At 45.8% G+C, this 11,621-nt stretch overlaps 1 long non-coding RNA gene across 1 annotated transcript; it reads right to left on the bottom strand.

Moving 5' to 3' along the window:
• Positions 1-2,787: 2,787 nt before the first annotated feature.
• Positions 2,788-10,837, bottom strand: LOC124091320 (uncharacterized). Its single transcript, XR_009226626.1, has 3 exons — positions 7,697-10,837; positions 6,907-7,044; positions 2,788-4,425 (listed from the first exon to the last, which is right to left on the bottom strand). It is a non-coding gene; the product is annotated as an uncharacterized LOC124091320 (long non-coding RNA).
• Positions 10,838-11,621: the final 784 nt, after the last annotated feature.

Genomic DNA, 11,621 nt, shown 5'->3' with positions numbered 1-11,621 from the left:
TGTCTGGCCCTCCATAGAAAAAGTGAGAGGAGTTCCTGGTTCAGAAGGAAATGAAAAGCGAAGGAGTGAAAATCACACAGAAAAAAAAAATCAACGTGGAGATTGTTTCCTTGAACTGTGCTTTTTCTTGGTCCGTTCAGGTTATTATAACAAAAATACAATAAATTGCTTGACTTACAAAAGCAGAAATTTATTTCTTCTAGTTCCAGAAGCTGGGAAATCCAAGACCAACACGCTGATCAATATGGTGTCCGATGAGGACCCTTCCCAGCTCACAAATGGACATTCCTCCCCCTTCCCCTACCCCCCTTCCCGCCCAGGGAGCTCTGGGGCCTTTTCCATCAAGGCACTAATCCCATCCCGAGGACCCCACCCTCATGACATAATCGCCCCCTAAAGGTCTTCCCTCCTGATATCATCCCCTTGGAGTTAAGATATTAGCATATAGGTTGGGGGATAGCAGAGTCCCATCTATAGCAATGCTGTAGCCAATATCCTACCTTTTCTGATTAAAGAACAGGACTGATCAGCATGTCTGATGGGAAGGTGAGCCCAAGCCATGACACTGGCTTTCTTCTCCTGAGGATGCTCTGGGTTCAACAGAGACAGAGCTGGGACCTTCTCCAGGACCTTTGAGAAGAAGGTCAGATGTGAAGCTGCCGTCTCCCCAGGGTTGGCTGGAGCCCGGGCTGCCTCTTCCTTCCACCAAATGTGACAAAGTGAGACCCGACATGCAGCGTGTCACCGTGTCTCCTCACAAAGCTCTGGCAAGTTAGTTTTCTCTCCATTTTATAGAGAGCATATGGAGGTTGGCAGGAGTGTAAGGGTCATTCCCCTAGTCACACGGCTGTCCCGAGGCAGGTGTGGGACCTGGGCCAACATCTGTTGGACTCTGACACCCTCCTCTGTGTCATTTCTGCCAACTTGTGAAATACTGGACTCCAGAAGGCGACATGCGCCCAAGGGCACGCCTTCCTGGTTTGGAAGAAGAGATTGCCTATCTCAGGGAGACTGATTTCTTCATCGTTGTCACAAATTACATTTTTGAAAAATATCATTCGGAATTTTCATTCATTTCAACCCACATAATGGTGCTGTGACGTGCTCAGGAGACAGAAAGAAGAGGATCTGTGAAGGGCGATGTCACCACGCATCCTGGCCCAATAAATCAGAGCCTGCCGCACGCTCACCACTGCACCTGGGTCTTAGGTCTGCAAATCTCTGCAGAGGAGGTGACACTCGAGTTGACAGATAAGGAAATGGAGTGGGAGAGGGAAACGGGTGTCTGTCTGCAAGGGGAGCAAGCTGGCAGGGACCAGGATTGAAACAAACCCCAGCCTTGGTGCCACATCTCTCCACCCTGTTGTTCCCCTCGATATTGGTGTGAATTCAACTTAAGGTTAGATCATAGGTCAAATTAATTTGAGTCTGGAACGATAGTCGACACTCAAATAAATTTTTTAATCAATTTTTTATTTGTTCTTTCTTAGATATGCATGACATTAGAGGGTATTTTGATATGTTATACATATGTGAAGTGGGACTTATTCTAGTTAGGATCCCATTCTTGTGGTTATACATATCGTGGAGTTACATGGGCCGTGTATTCATATATGAACATAGGAAAGTTACGTCCGGTTCATTCTACTGTCTTTCCTATTCCCATTCCCCTCCCTTCCCTTTATTCCCCTTTGTCTAATCCAATGAACTTCTATTCTTCCCCTTCCTGCCCCCCCTGCCCTTTGTTGTGTAATCTTCATATCACAGGGAACCTTCTGCCTGTGGTTTTAGGGGACTGCCTTATTTCACTTAGCATGATATTCTCCAGTTCCACCCATTTACCAGCAAATGCCATAATTTCATTATTTTTTATGACTGATACTCAATGAATTTTAACAACATAGATTTAAAAGTGGTAGGGGACCCTGGAAGTCCCCTGGGCCAGTGGTTCTCAGCCATGTGCAATTAAAATCACCTAAGGAGCTGGGGACAGGTCAGTGCCCAACCCCTGGCGGAGCTGATTGCTTGCTTGCTTTCTGTTTTTCTTTCTTCCTTTTCTCTCTTTCTTTGATCTTTCTTTTTCATAGCACTGGGGATTGAGCCCAGGACTGCCCCACCACTAAGCTACACCCCCAGCCCTTTTCTTTAATGTTTTGTTTCGAGACAGGGTTTTGCTAAGTGGCCCCAACTGGCCTTGAACTTGTGATCCACTGGCCTCAGTCTCCCAAGTAGCTGGGATTACAGCATGTGCCACCATACCAGGCTCAGCATTGGATTTTTTTTAAAACCTCCCTGAGTATTTGTGAGGTGTGACCACGTTTCAGATCCAACCTCCTCATTTTTTAGAGATGAGGAATGCAATCCTGGGGATTTAAAAGGAATTTCCTCCATTAACATAGAGCTGGGCAGGGACAGATCCAGAGACCAAGCAGGTCTCCCTGGCCACTGTCCCTTGCTATGCCACCTCCACCCTGCAGGCCAGCAGCAGGTAGAAAAACAACTATCAAGAAGATAGGGTGAAATCTGGAATTTTCCTCCAAAGAGCTTTAAAGTCCCCGAGACCTGAGAGCATCTGAGGGAGGGAGCATGGAGCCAATTATGGCTCTATTTTTTCTGATCTGGAAAACTAAAAACCTGCAAGTTCAAGTGCTAGGAAGCAGGTTAGTCCCGTGTGAATAACTCTGGCTATAGACTAGACAGGCTTGGGATTCCATGCCGGCTCTGTACTCACTAGCTGTGTGTTCTCAGACATGCTGCAGTCTGGCTGGGCACAAAATCACGAGCCACTCAAGCAGGAACAAACTTTATTTCCAAAACTCCCGCGAATGCCACGCATGCGGCCTTCTCCCGGGACACACTACACCAACAGGAAATCCCTCCTCCGGAATTCCCTCCTACCGCACTTCCCCAACCAATGGGAACTCTCCGGGAGTCCCGAAAGAGCCCCAAAGTAGCAGGCCGAGGTGGACAGCAAGGGTCTAATCTCCAATTGAATGCACATCTTAACATAATCATTATCATCTCAATGGCTTGCTGGCATCACCTTTCAACCAAAAATGCCATGCATCATTCCTACTTGGCTATGGCTCTCAGCATCTCCCCCCTTCTGTTTAATTGAACAACAAGGAATGTGGCTTAGGGACCCTGCCTGTTAGGCTGTCCAATACAACATATGGTTCTTACCCGTCATTGGATGAGCTGACCTCTAGGTGTCAGCCTCCTGTCTTAGGTTGGTACTACTGCAATTGGATCATACCCATCACTGACTACCGGTCCAGCATACAGCCATACTTGTGGATAGGCCTTTGCACCAGTGTGTGGGGGGGTGAGGTTCTTTGCCTCACCTCTGTTGGCCCCCAAATTTTAGACCATCACTAGTAGAAGGGAGGAGGATACAGAAATGCCATGACACCAAGCCAATTGATGGCTCCTTTGGAAAAATTGTATCACTGGTGCCACCATCAGCAAAGATACACCAGCACTACCACAATTCGCTGCACCAACAGATAGTTCACAATGCATACAAGTGATACATAGTCCAGGCAAGTTCTGCAAGCAGTTCAAAGCAGAGGAATCCATCAATATGTCCATTTCCTCCCAAAGTAAATCGACTCCTTGACTGAGCATTACTTGTTGAGTTATTATTCATTGATGCATCAGTTTATACAGTTTACTGTGATAGCTATTGAAGAAGCTGTAGTTTGGTTTTATCTTTGTCTTCACCGGCACTGGGATGAAGATAGGAATTCTGGCAATGACGGCTAAAAAAAAAAAAATATGTAACATTCCAACTGGTACTAAGAAAACAATTTTCTGAACAATTTACATTATCCTGAACAGAATTATTAAATATAATGAAAAGGAAAGGTGAAAGTAAACAAACAGATCTGTTAACCTCCTTATTTGTACACATATTAAAACAATCCTCAACAGCTGTTTACCCAATTTAAATTAAACCATTAAAATCACATGAATAAAAAAAATTCGGATCCATTTTTTCATGAGCGCTCCTCATATATGATATATGGACATACGCACACGCAGACATACAACACAAAACACAAGTGTGCACACAAATGTACAACACATAAGACAATAGTAAAGGCCTTGTAGCTTTACACAGGTGAAATCTCCATTGCAATGTTTAAAAACTCCACAGTCAAAAAATAAAACTGATCAGAAAAACATTAACCTAGGTCTGTATGAGCTCAAAAAATAAAATAGAACTTTATGATGTGGGAAAAGGCAATAATAAAATAGATACTGAAAAAAGCATCCTGGTTAATCACTGTCGCAGATGTAAGAATAGCCAAGCTGGAGCTCTGGATATCAGCTGTTATGGATTTGAGTCAAATCATCTTCTTTTTGGTCTGTAGAAATCGCTTTGGTTAGTCTCTCTGGAATCCAAATCGGCTGCTGTTCTCCCTGTGGAAACACACAAACAGAACCCTGACTCCAGACAATTACTGGGTCAGGACCTTTCCATTGTCCTGTTAGAATATCCTTCCAAAGTACCTCAGGCTTATGTACATTTTTTGGATACATATGCCTTTCCGCAGCACTAGGCCCTGATGAATCCAAATTTAAAAAGTTTAGAGTAAAAAGGGTTATTTTAAGTTTATCTTTGGGGGATATATACCCCTTTCCAATTCCCACTTTTTGCTTTAATAAGTACATTTTTAATAGTTTGATGAGCTCTTTCAACTATGCCTTGTCCCTGTGGATTGTATGGGATTCCTGTTATGTGAGTAATGCCAAATGATGAGCAAAATTGTTTAAAAGAGGTAGAAGTATAACCAGGGGCATTATCTGTTTTTAAATGTTTTGGAACGCCCACAGTGGCAAAATTTTGTAAGCAATGAGCTATAATATCTTTAGTTTTTTCTCCGGCATGAAGGGAGCCCATCAAAAATCCGGAAGAAGTATCAACTGTAACATGCAAATATTTTAATTTTCCAAATTTTGGCAAGTGTGTGACGCCCATCTGCCAAATATGGTTAGATATCAGTCCTCTAGGATTGACTCCAAGATTAACTTGTGGTAAAAAGGTCACACAATTTTGACATTGTTTTATTATATGTCTGGCTTGTTCCTGAGTTATTTTAAAATGCTTTTATAAAGTATTAGCATTGACATGGAATCTTTTATGAAAATTTGTAGCTTCTTCTAGTGTAGAAAAAATATGTATGTCATGTGTAGTTTTATCTGCTAAATCATTGCCCAAACTAAGGGCTCCAGGCAATCCTGTATGTGCCCTGATATGTCCTATAAAGAATGGATCTTTTCTGTCCCAGACTAGACTTTGTATAGTGGAAAACAAAGAGAAAACAGTAGAGGAAGGGGAAATCCTACCAGCATCTTCAAGGGATACTATAGCATTAACTATATACTGACTATCAGAAAATAAATTAAATACAGAATCTTTAAACATCACAAAAGCTTGTAAAACTGCATTAAGCTCTACCTTTTGAGCTGATTGTTTGGGTACTAAAATGTAAAAGTTTGATCAGGGGTAACTACTGCTGCTGTACCATTATTTGACCCATCAGTGAATATATTTGGAGCTTTCATGATAGGTGTTTTTCTTGTCATTTTTGGAAAAACTACAGGATGCGAGGACCAAAAAGACAACAAAGGATTAGATGGTAAGTGATTATCAAATGAAACATTAGATTTACACATGATTATTGCCCAAGTATTTAACTCATTAGCTAACTCATCTATTTGATCCATAGTATATGCAGTAATAATTTTATTGGGATAAATTCCAAATACTCCCTTTGCTGCTTTTATTCCTTTGAGTATTAATTGTCCTACAGCCTCAGGATACCTAGTAAGAATAGTGTTAGGAGAATAAGATAAATTTATCCACAATAATGGACCTTCTTGCCAAAATACTCTTGTAGGAATATTTTTTGTTGGTAGTACAATAAATAATAAAGGCAAACTTATATCAATTCTATCCAAATGCATATTTTCCATATATGTTTCAATAATTTTTAATGCTTTTCTTGCTTCAGACGTTAACATGCGGGTGAATTTGGATCTGATGGACCTTTTAGGATATCAAATAAAGGTCCCAACTCTCCTGTTGGTATACCTAGATAAGGCCTTATCCAATTTATGTCTCCCAATAACTTTTGAAAGTCGTTAAGTGATTTGAGTTGATCTACTCATATTTGAATTCATTTTGTATCCTCCCCTTCTGCTTGTAGCAGATTATTTATGGTGTTTATGTAAAAACCACTATGGTCGTTATTTAAATTAAACAAAAGGGGGAAATGTTAGGGTCTGTAAACAAGTCAAGATGGCGCCTGGCATTTTGCCAGAGGGAGTGGTTTGTGAAGTAACGCCAGCGAGCCATTAAGTGTGGAGATTCCTTACTGGTTGACTGCTGTATCTAGTTTATGTTAATTAAGATAAGCTGTGTGGAATGTATATATACTCCTCCTGTCCTACAATAAATGACTCCCACTCCTGCTGTATCAATCTACATAAGTTGCTCGTCACCTCCGGATTATTTTGCTGCACCCGGACTGCGGCAAGACAAATTACTGAACCTCTCTGAGCTTTGTGCTCCTTGCTTTTTAAGTGGAAATGATAAAAGTACTGATTCCTTACACTGCTGTGAGCATTGCCCTTATGCATATTCAGTAAATAAAACCTATTATGATCATAGGCACCTGAATCACTTTGTCACTTCCTTTATAGCCATGAAGAACCACACATTATTTACAGATGAGAAAGTAGTGACTCAGAGAAGCCAAACCGCTTATCCAACATCACATAGCACTTTAGAAGTGGGTCTGGGACTAGAACACAGACCTGAGACTCTCACTCAGCCCGTGGGCTTTCCACGGATGCTATTTCCCTGGGGCCCCAGATCTTCGGATTCCCCCACCTTACCCCCAGGTCTTGTTGGCTCTAATGTGTTGCTTTTTATGAGACTGGACAATCAACTTCTTGTTAGAATTCCTATGGGTGGACGCATGAGAGGGAATAAGGAACCCACTCTCCCTGCAGCCTCCACCGCCAGCTCAGCCTCTGGAAGAAAAGTAATTCGGGTCATGAATCCTGCGATGCAACCTGCATTCACTGTGGCTTGGCCCTGTGGGCCCTCTCCACAGGCCCACAGGACACAGAATAACTGATTTGCAGATGAGCACGATACGCTTAGCTGCGGATATTCTGTCTGTTGAGAGGCCATCTATCACGTTTATGGGGGAGATAATCACTTATGATCACCAGGAGCAGCAGCCAGAGGCACAGCAGGAAGTATCCCCACCCAAGGCCTTGGGACAGCCCCCCCCCCCAACACACCGGTCCTCCAGATCAGCCAGAAACAGAGCAGAGGCCTCTGGGCGGATGCAGAAGAGCTCTCACACTCCCCATGGGTCCTCCTTCTGACAAGATCTGCTCATGCCAGAGTCATTTCTTCCAACAAGAAACCACCGAAAGGAGATGGGAGGAAATCGATCAAGGCAGCAGCACTCAAGGGTAGCCACAGTGTGCCCAGCACAGAAAGGACTTTCAGGGGCACAGAGGAGAGGCGTAACTGAGAAAACGATGTGACTCCATTTTTTAAAAAAATAAATAAATTACAGCAGCAGCTTCTACCTCAAGTCCTGTCCAGAGGGAGGGGGCATGACCCTTGTCCTTGGAAAAACCCACAGAGCACTCCTAAGCACATATCCACCCTGCTGTGTTGTTTGTCTGCAAATAACTGGAGAGATCTGCAGCGCCAGGTGTCCATGACTCAGTCAGGCCAGGAGAGGATCCATAGCAACACCTAGCAACCTCCAATCAGCATGAGACAGGGAAAATACCTGGAATGCCAGATGACCCCCCAGTAGTTTATGGTGGTTGATAATAATTTGGGAAACCATGTAGTTTAGCACGTACACTCCTCGTGGCCTAAACCAATCAGTTCAAACGAACCCCCCTCTTGTACTAACCAATCACCCCTACCCAACTTGTTCCCGCCAATGAATGTGCTAATCAATGTTAAGAGTTGTTGTTTGATTTTCCCGCGGTATGGAATGATTTGCTGTGTGATATTGTGACGCATAGAGTATCCCCCCAAAACCTATAAAATCTCCCTGAACAAAGGACCAGGACTCAGTCCCTGGGACCGCTGCGTTGGAAACAGTTGTGAGTCCAGGCTGGAGCTCTTGTGTGATTGCATCGGATTCAGCTCCTGGAGGTCTACTGGGGTCCCACGAATCTGGCATTACATAACCTCTACTCCTCTAATGCATGAAGTCCTGGCTCAACAGGAGTTGCTGTGTAACCTGGACCACACCTCTTGCCCTCTCTGGGCCCCAGCAACCTCCTTTATATAGTCATCAGAGATATTCCATGACTCTGGGGACAAAGAGCAGTGGGGGTGGGAGCAGCTCATGGTAGGACTGGAGGCTGCCTGGGTTTGGGGCCCTGGACTTCAATGCAATGACAGCCTGGGAGATGGCCTCCACTCAGCCCCCATAGCATTTAAGGACAAGAAGACCAGGTCTCCATGGGAAGTGAAGTGTTCCTTCAGAGACTGGAATTATTTTGATCCAGCTGAGCGGGAAACCACTGAAAACTCTGGGTGCCAGTGTGGGGGCCATTTAGATTTTACTCCTCTGGGATTGGGGGTCTCTAGAGCAGAGAAATAATCCACCCTGTGGGGTAGGCAGGGAAACCAGGGAAAGGGCTCGGGACTCAGTGCTTCCCAAAGGCAAGGGTGGGGGGCTGTGGGCCTCACAGAGCCCCTCCATTCTGCCCTGTGAGTCCCTATTAAATTTGAAAACTGGAGCTACCTAAAGACTCTTTTGATTCCAAGATTTTTTTTTTTTTTTTGAGACTTGAAGGCAGGATGGAGCGTGGAGCTGTGCCCGAGGCCAGAGGCAGCTCTGTCTGCCAAGCTGGAACCTCTGCTTCTCGTTAATTAGAGGAGCCAAGAAATCACCCTCCAAAAACTGCCTTTCAACCGGAAATGCCAACTGCTCAGCCTTTTGTGAGACCCATGCTGCCGGCCACCGCTGGAGCCCAGGCCCCAATGGCACAGCGCCCCGGCCACACCAGGGAATAGCCACTCAGCGCCATCGCTGCCTGGTAATGGCCGGTGGAGAGGCTCCCACTCCCGGCGACATCTTTATCTGCGTGTTCCAGGAGCCATCCCCCAGCCCGGCTGGCCGAGCCTCCTTCCAGCTTCCAGCAGCCGCATCTGTGTCTTTGTCTGGCTCCCACGACGCTCCTGGCTGGCTGTGCTCCTGGCCGCAGAGCAGAGGAACAGCTTGGGGAGCAGTGGTGGCAGGCAGTGACATCTCCGGTGCTGGACTCCCAAGCACGGTGGCCTCTTTTCCTGCTTAGCTACCCTTGGGTGGTCTGGAAGTGGAAGGCAGTGCAGGGTGGCCCCCAAGGACACTTGTGATCCCGTGTACTCAGGGCCCATGAAGGGAGAAGGAAGGTGTGGCATAATAAACACACAGGACACTCACACATGTAGAATTGGCCTCTGCCCCAGTTCTTGGCTCAGAACTCCTAAAACCCCCTTGTGACATACTGAGGGACAGGGTGGCCACAGTTGCATCCTTCACCCTACCACTTGGTCTTTGACCCCAGGTGCTAACAGAGCTCCTAAATCCCTGGAATTTCCTGTGTGGCAAGAGCATCAATTTTTTCTGATAAAGTGACTCCTGTGGGTTCCTGGTGACCAAAATGGCCAGGCTGAGATTACAAGTTGGAACGTCCCATCTCCCCATCTTCCAGGGAGGGAGAAGGACTGGAGGTGGAGCTGGTAGCCAAAATTGTGCCAATGTGATGAAGTCTCCACAGAAATCTCTGAAAGACGAGGATGGGGGCTTTGGGTGGGTGAACACATCCACCTGCTGGGGATGACCCACCCCAGCTCCACAGGGACTGGAAGCTTCTGTACTCAGGGCCCTTCTAGACCCTGCTCTATGCACTTCTTCATCTTGCTCTCCATCTGTATCCTTTATCACATCCTTTATAACCAACCAGTAAACCACGGTGTTTCCTCTCAGTGCCGTGAGCTAGCGTAGCCAGTTATGGAACCTGAGAGAAACCTCAGGGGGACCCCTGATTTGTAGCCAATCAGACAGAATCATAGGTAACCTGGGGACCCACTACTTGCGATTAGCTTCTGAGATGGGGTTGGTCTTGTGGGACTGAGCCCTTACCCCGCAGGGTCAGCACTAACTCCAGGTACTTAGAGTCATAACTGAATGTAGAGCTCACACCAGTGTCCAGAGGGTTGAGAAATGATCCATGTGGGAAAAAATCCCCACGCAGCTGTGTCAGGAGTGTTGGGTGCATGTTTACTTGTTTGGAAAGGCAACCAATCCTAAAGCAGATTCCCAGAGGTGACAGAGCTCCTCGCCATGGAAGGAAATAGGGTAGTCTTACCTGGAGGAAGGAAGAAGGAGGCCAGCAATTTCCCGTGAGAACTAATAGCAGTAGAAGAGGTGCTGAATCCAGGAGGCAAGGCTGAACCTCTGGGCAGGAACAAGAGGAGACACATTTTCCTTCAATAAGGGAAAGAAATGCTCCACACAGTGAGCCAGCTGCCTCTAAGGAGAGCTTCTTCCCCATTGGAGGTCCTGGAGGGGACACCAGGTGTCCATGGTGAAGGGGGCGGGAGGTTGTAAGACTCAGCCTTCTCATCTTTAAAATGACAGTTCTCACGGGGTGCTGTGGCCCACCCCTGTCATCCCAGTGGCTCAGGAGGCTGAGGCAGGAGGATCAAAAGCTCAAAGCCAGCCTCAGCAATTTTGCAAGACTCTAAGCAACTTAGTGAAACTGTGTCTCAAAATAATGTGGGGAATGTGGTTCAGTTATTAGGCGCTCCTGGATTCAATCCCCAGTACCAATAAATAAGTAAATAAATAAAATAAAAAACGACACATCTCAGGGAAGACCATCTCTCAGTTGTCACGTATCTGAAGTGCGGCAGTATGACCTAGCTCCAACCCTTGCCCTTTCAAAATTTAGGGTCAAGGTTATGCTAGCAAGGAGGCTCTGAGTCTCAAATGTAAAACTGACAAGGATTTTTGGCAGAAATAAACCCTTGCCATTTGTGACCTATCCAGTTGATTTTAGGAACTTAAATATTTAAGAGGCAAGGACAATTGCAAATAAGAGCAGAGAATCGTCACCACCACAAGTGTCCTTCACCAGGTGCAAGAATGGACGGCATGCCTGGCCCCAGTCTGGACCCAAAGTGGTTAAAGCTCACAAGAGAGCAGAAGAAAACTTTAAACTCCTCAAATTCTAGTGGAGTCTGAGGAAGAGGAAGAGCAGGAGGAAAGGAATCTTGGAGAAAGAGCAAAGCGAGGATTTGAACAGGTTCCCCAGGGTTCCTGTGTTGGCAGCATGATCCCCACTGCAAGGGCATTTGGAAGTGGGGCCTTGAAGCGGCAATCCAGTCTTGAGGGCTCTGTCTTCCTCAGTGCATTGATGCTGTTATAGAGGAAGCAGGTTAGTTATCATGGGATGGAGTTCTGGATAAAGAGATGCCCGCAGCCCCCTTTCACACCCCTTCATGTGCTCTCTTGCCCTTCTGCATTCCTGCATGGAGTGACAAAGCAAGAAGGCCCTTGTCAAATGCCATCCCTGGA

The sequence above is a fragment of the Marmota monax genome, unplaced genomic scaffold (assembly GCF_021218885.2).
Source record: "Marmota monax isolate L192 unplaced genomic scaffold, Marmota_monax_Labrador192_F-V1.1 WCK01_AAM20220418_F8-fsc00072, whole genome shotgun sequence".
In the NCBI taxonomy this organism is placed as follows: domain Eukaryota; kingdom Metazoa; phylum Chordata; class Mammalia; order Rodentia; family Sciuridae; genus Marmota; species Marmota monax.
The sequence above is the reverse complement of the archived record's forward strand: the minus strand, read 5'-3'. Positions and strand labels throughout refer to the sequence as shown.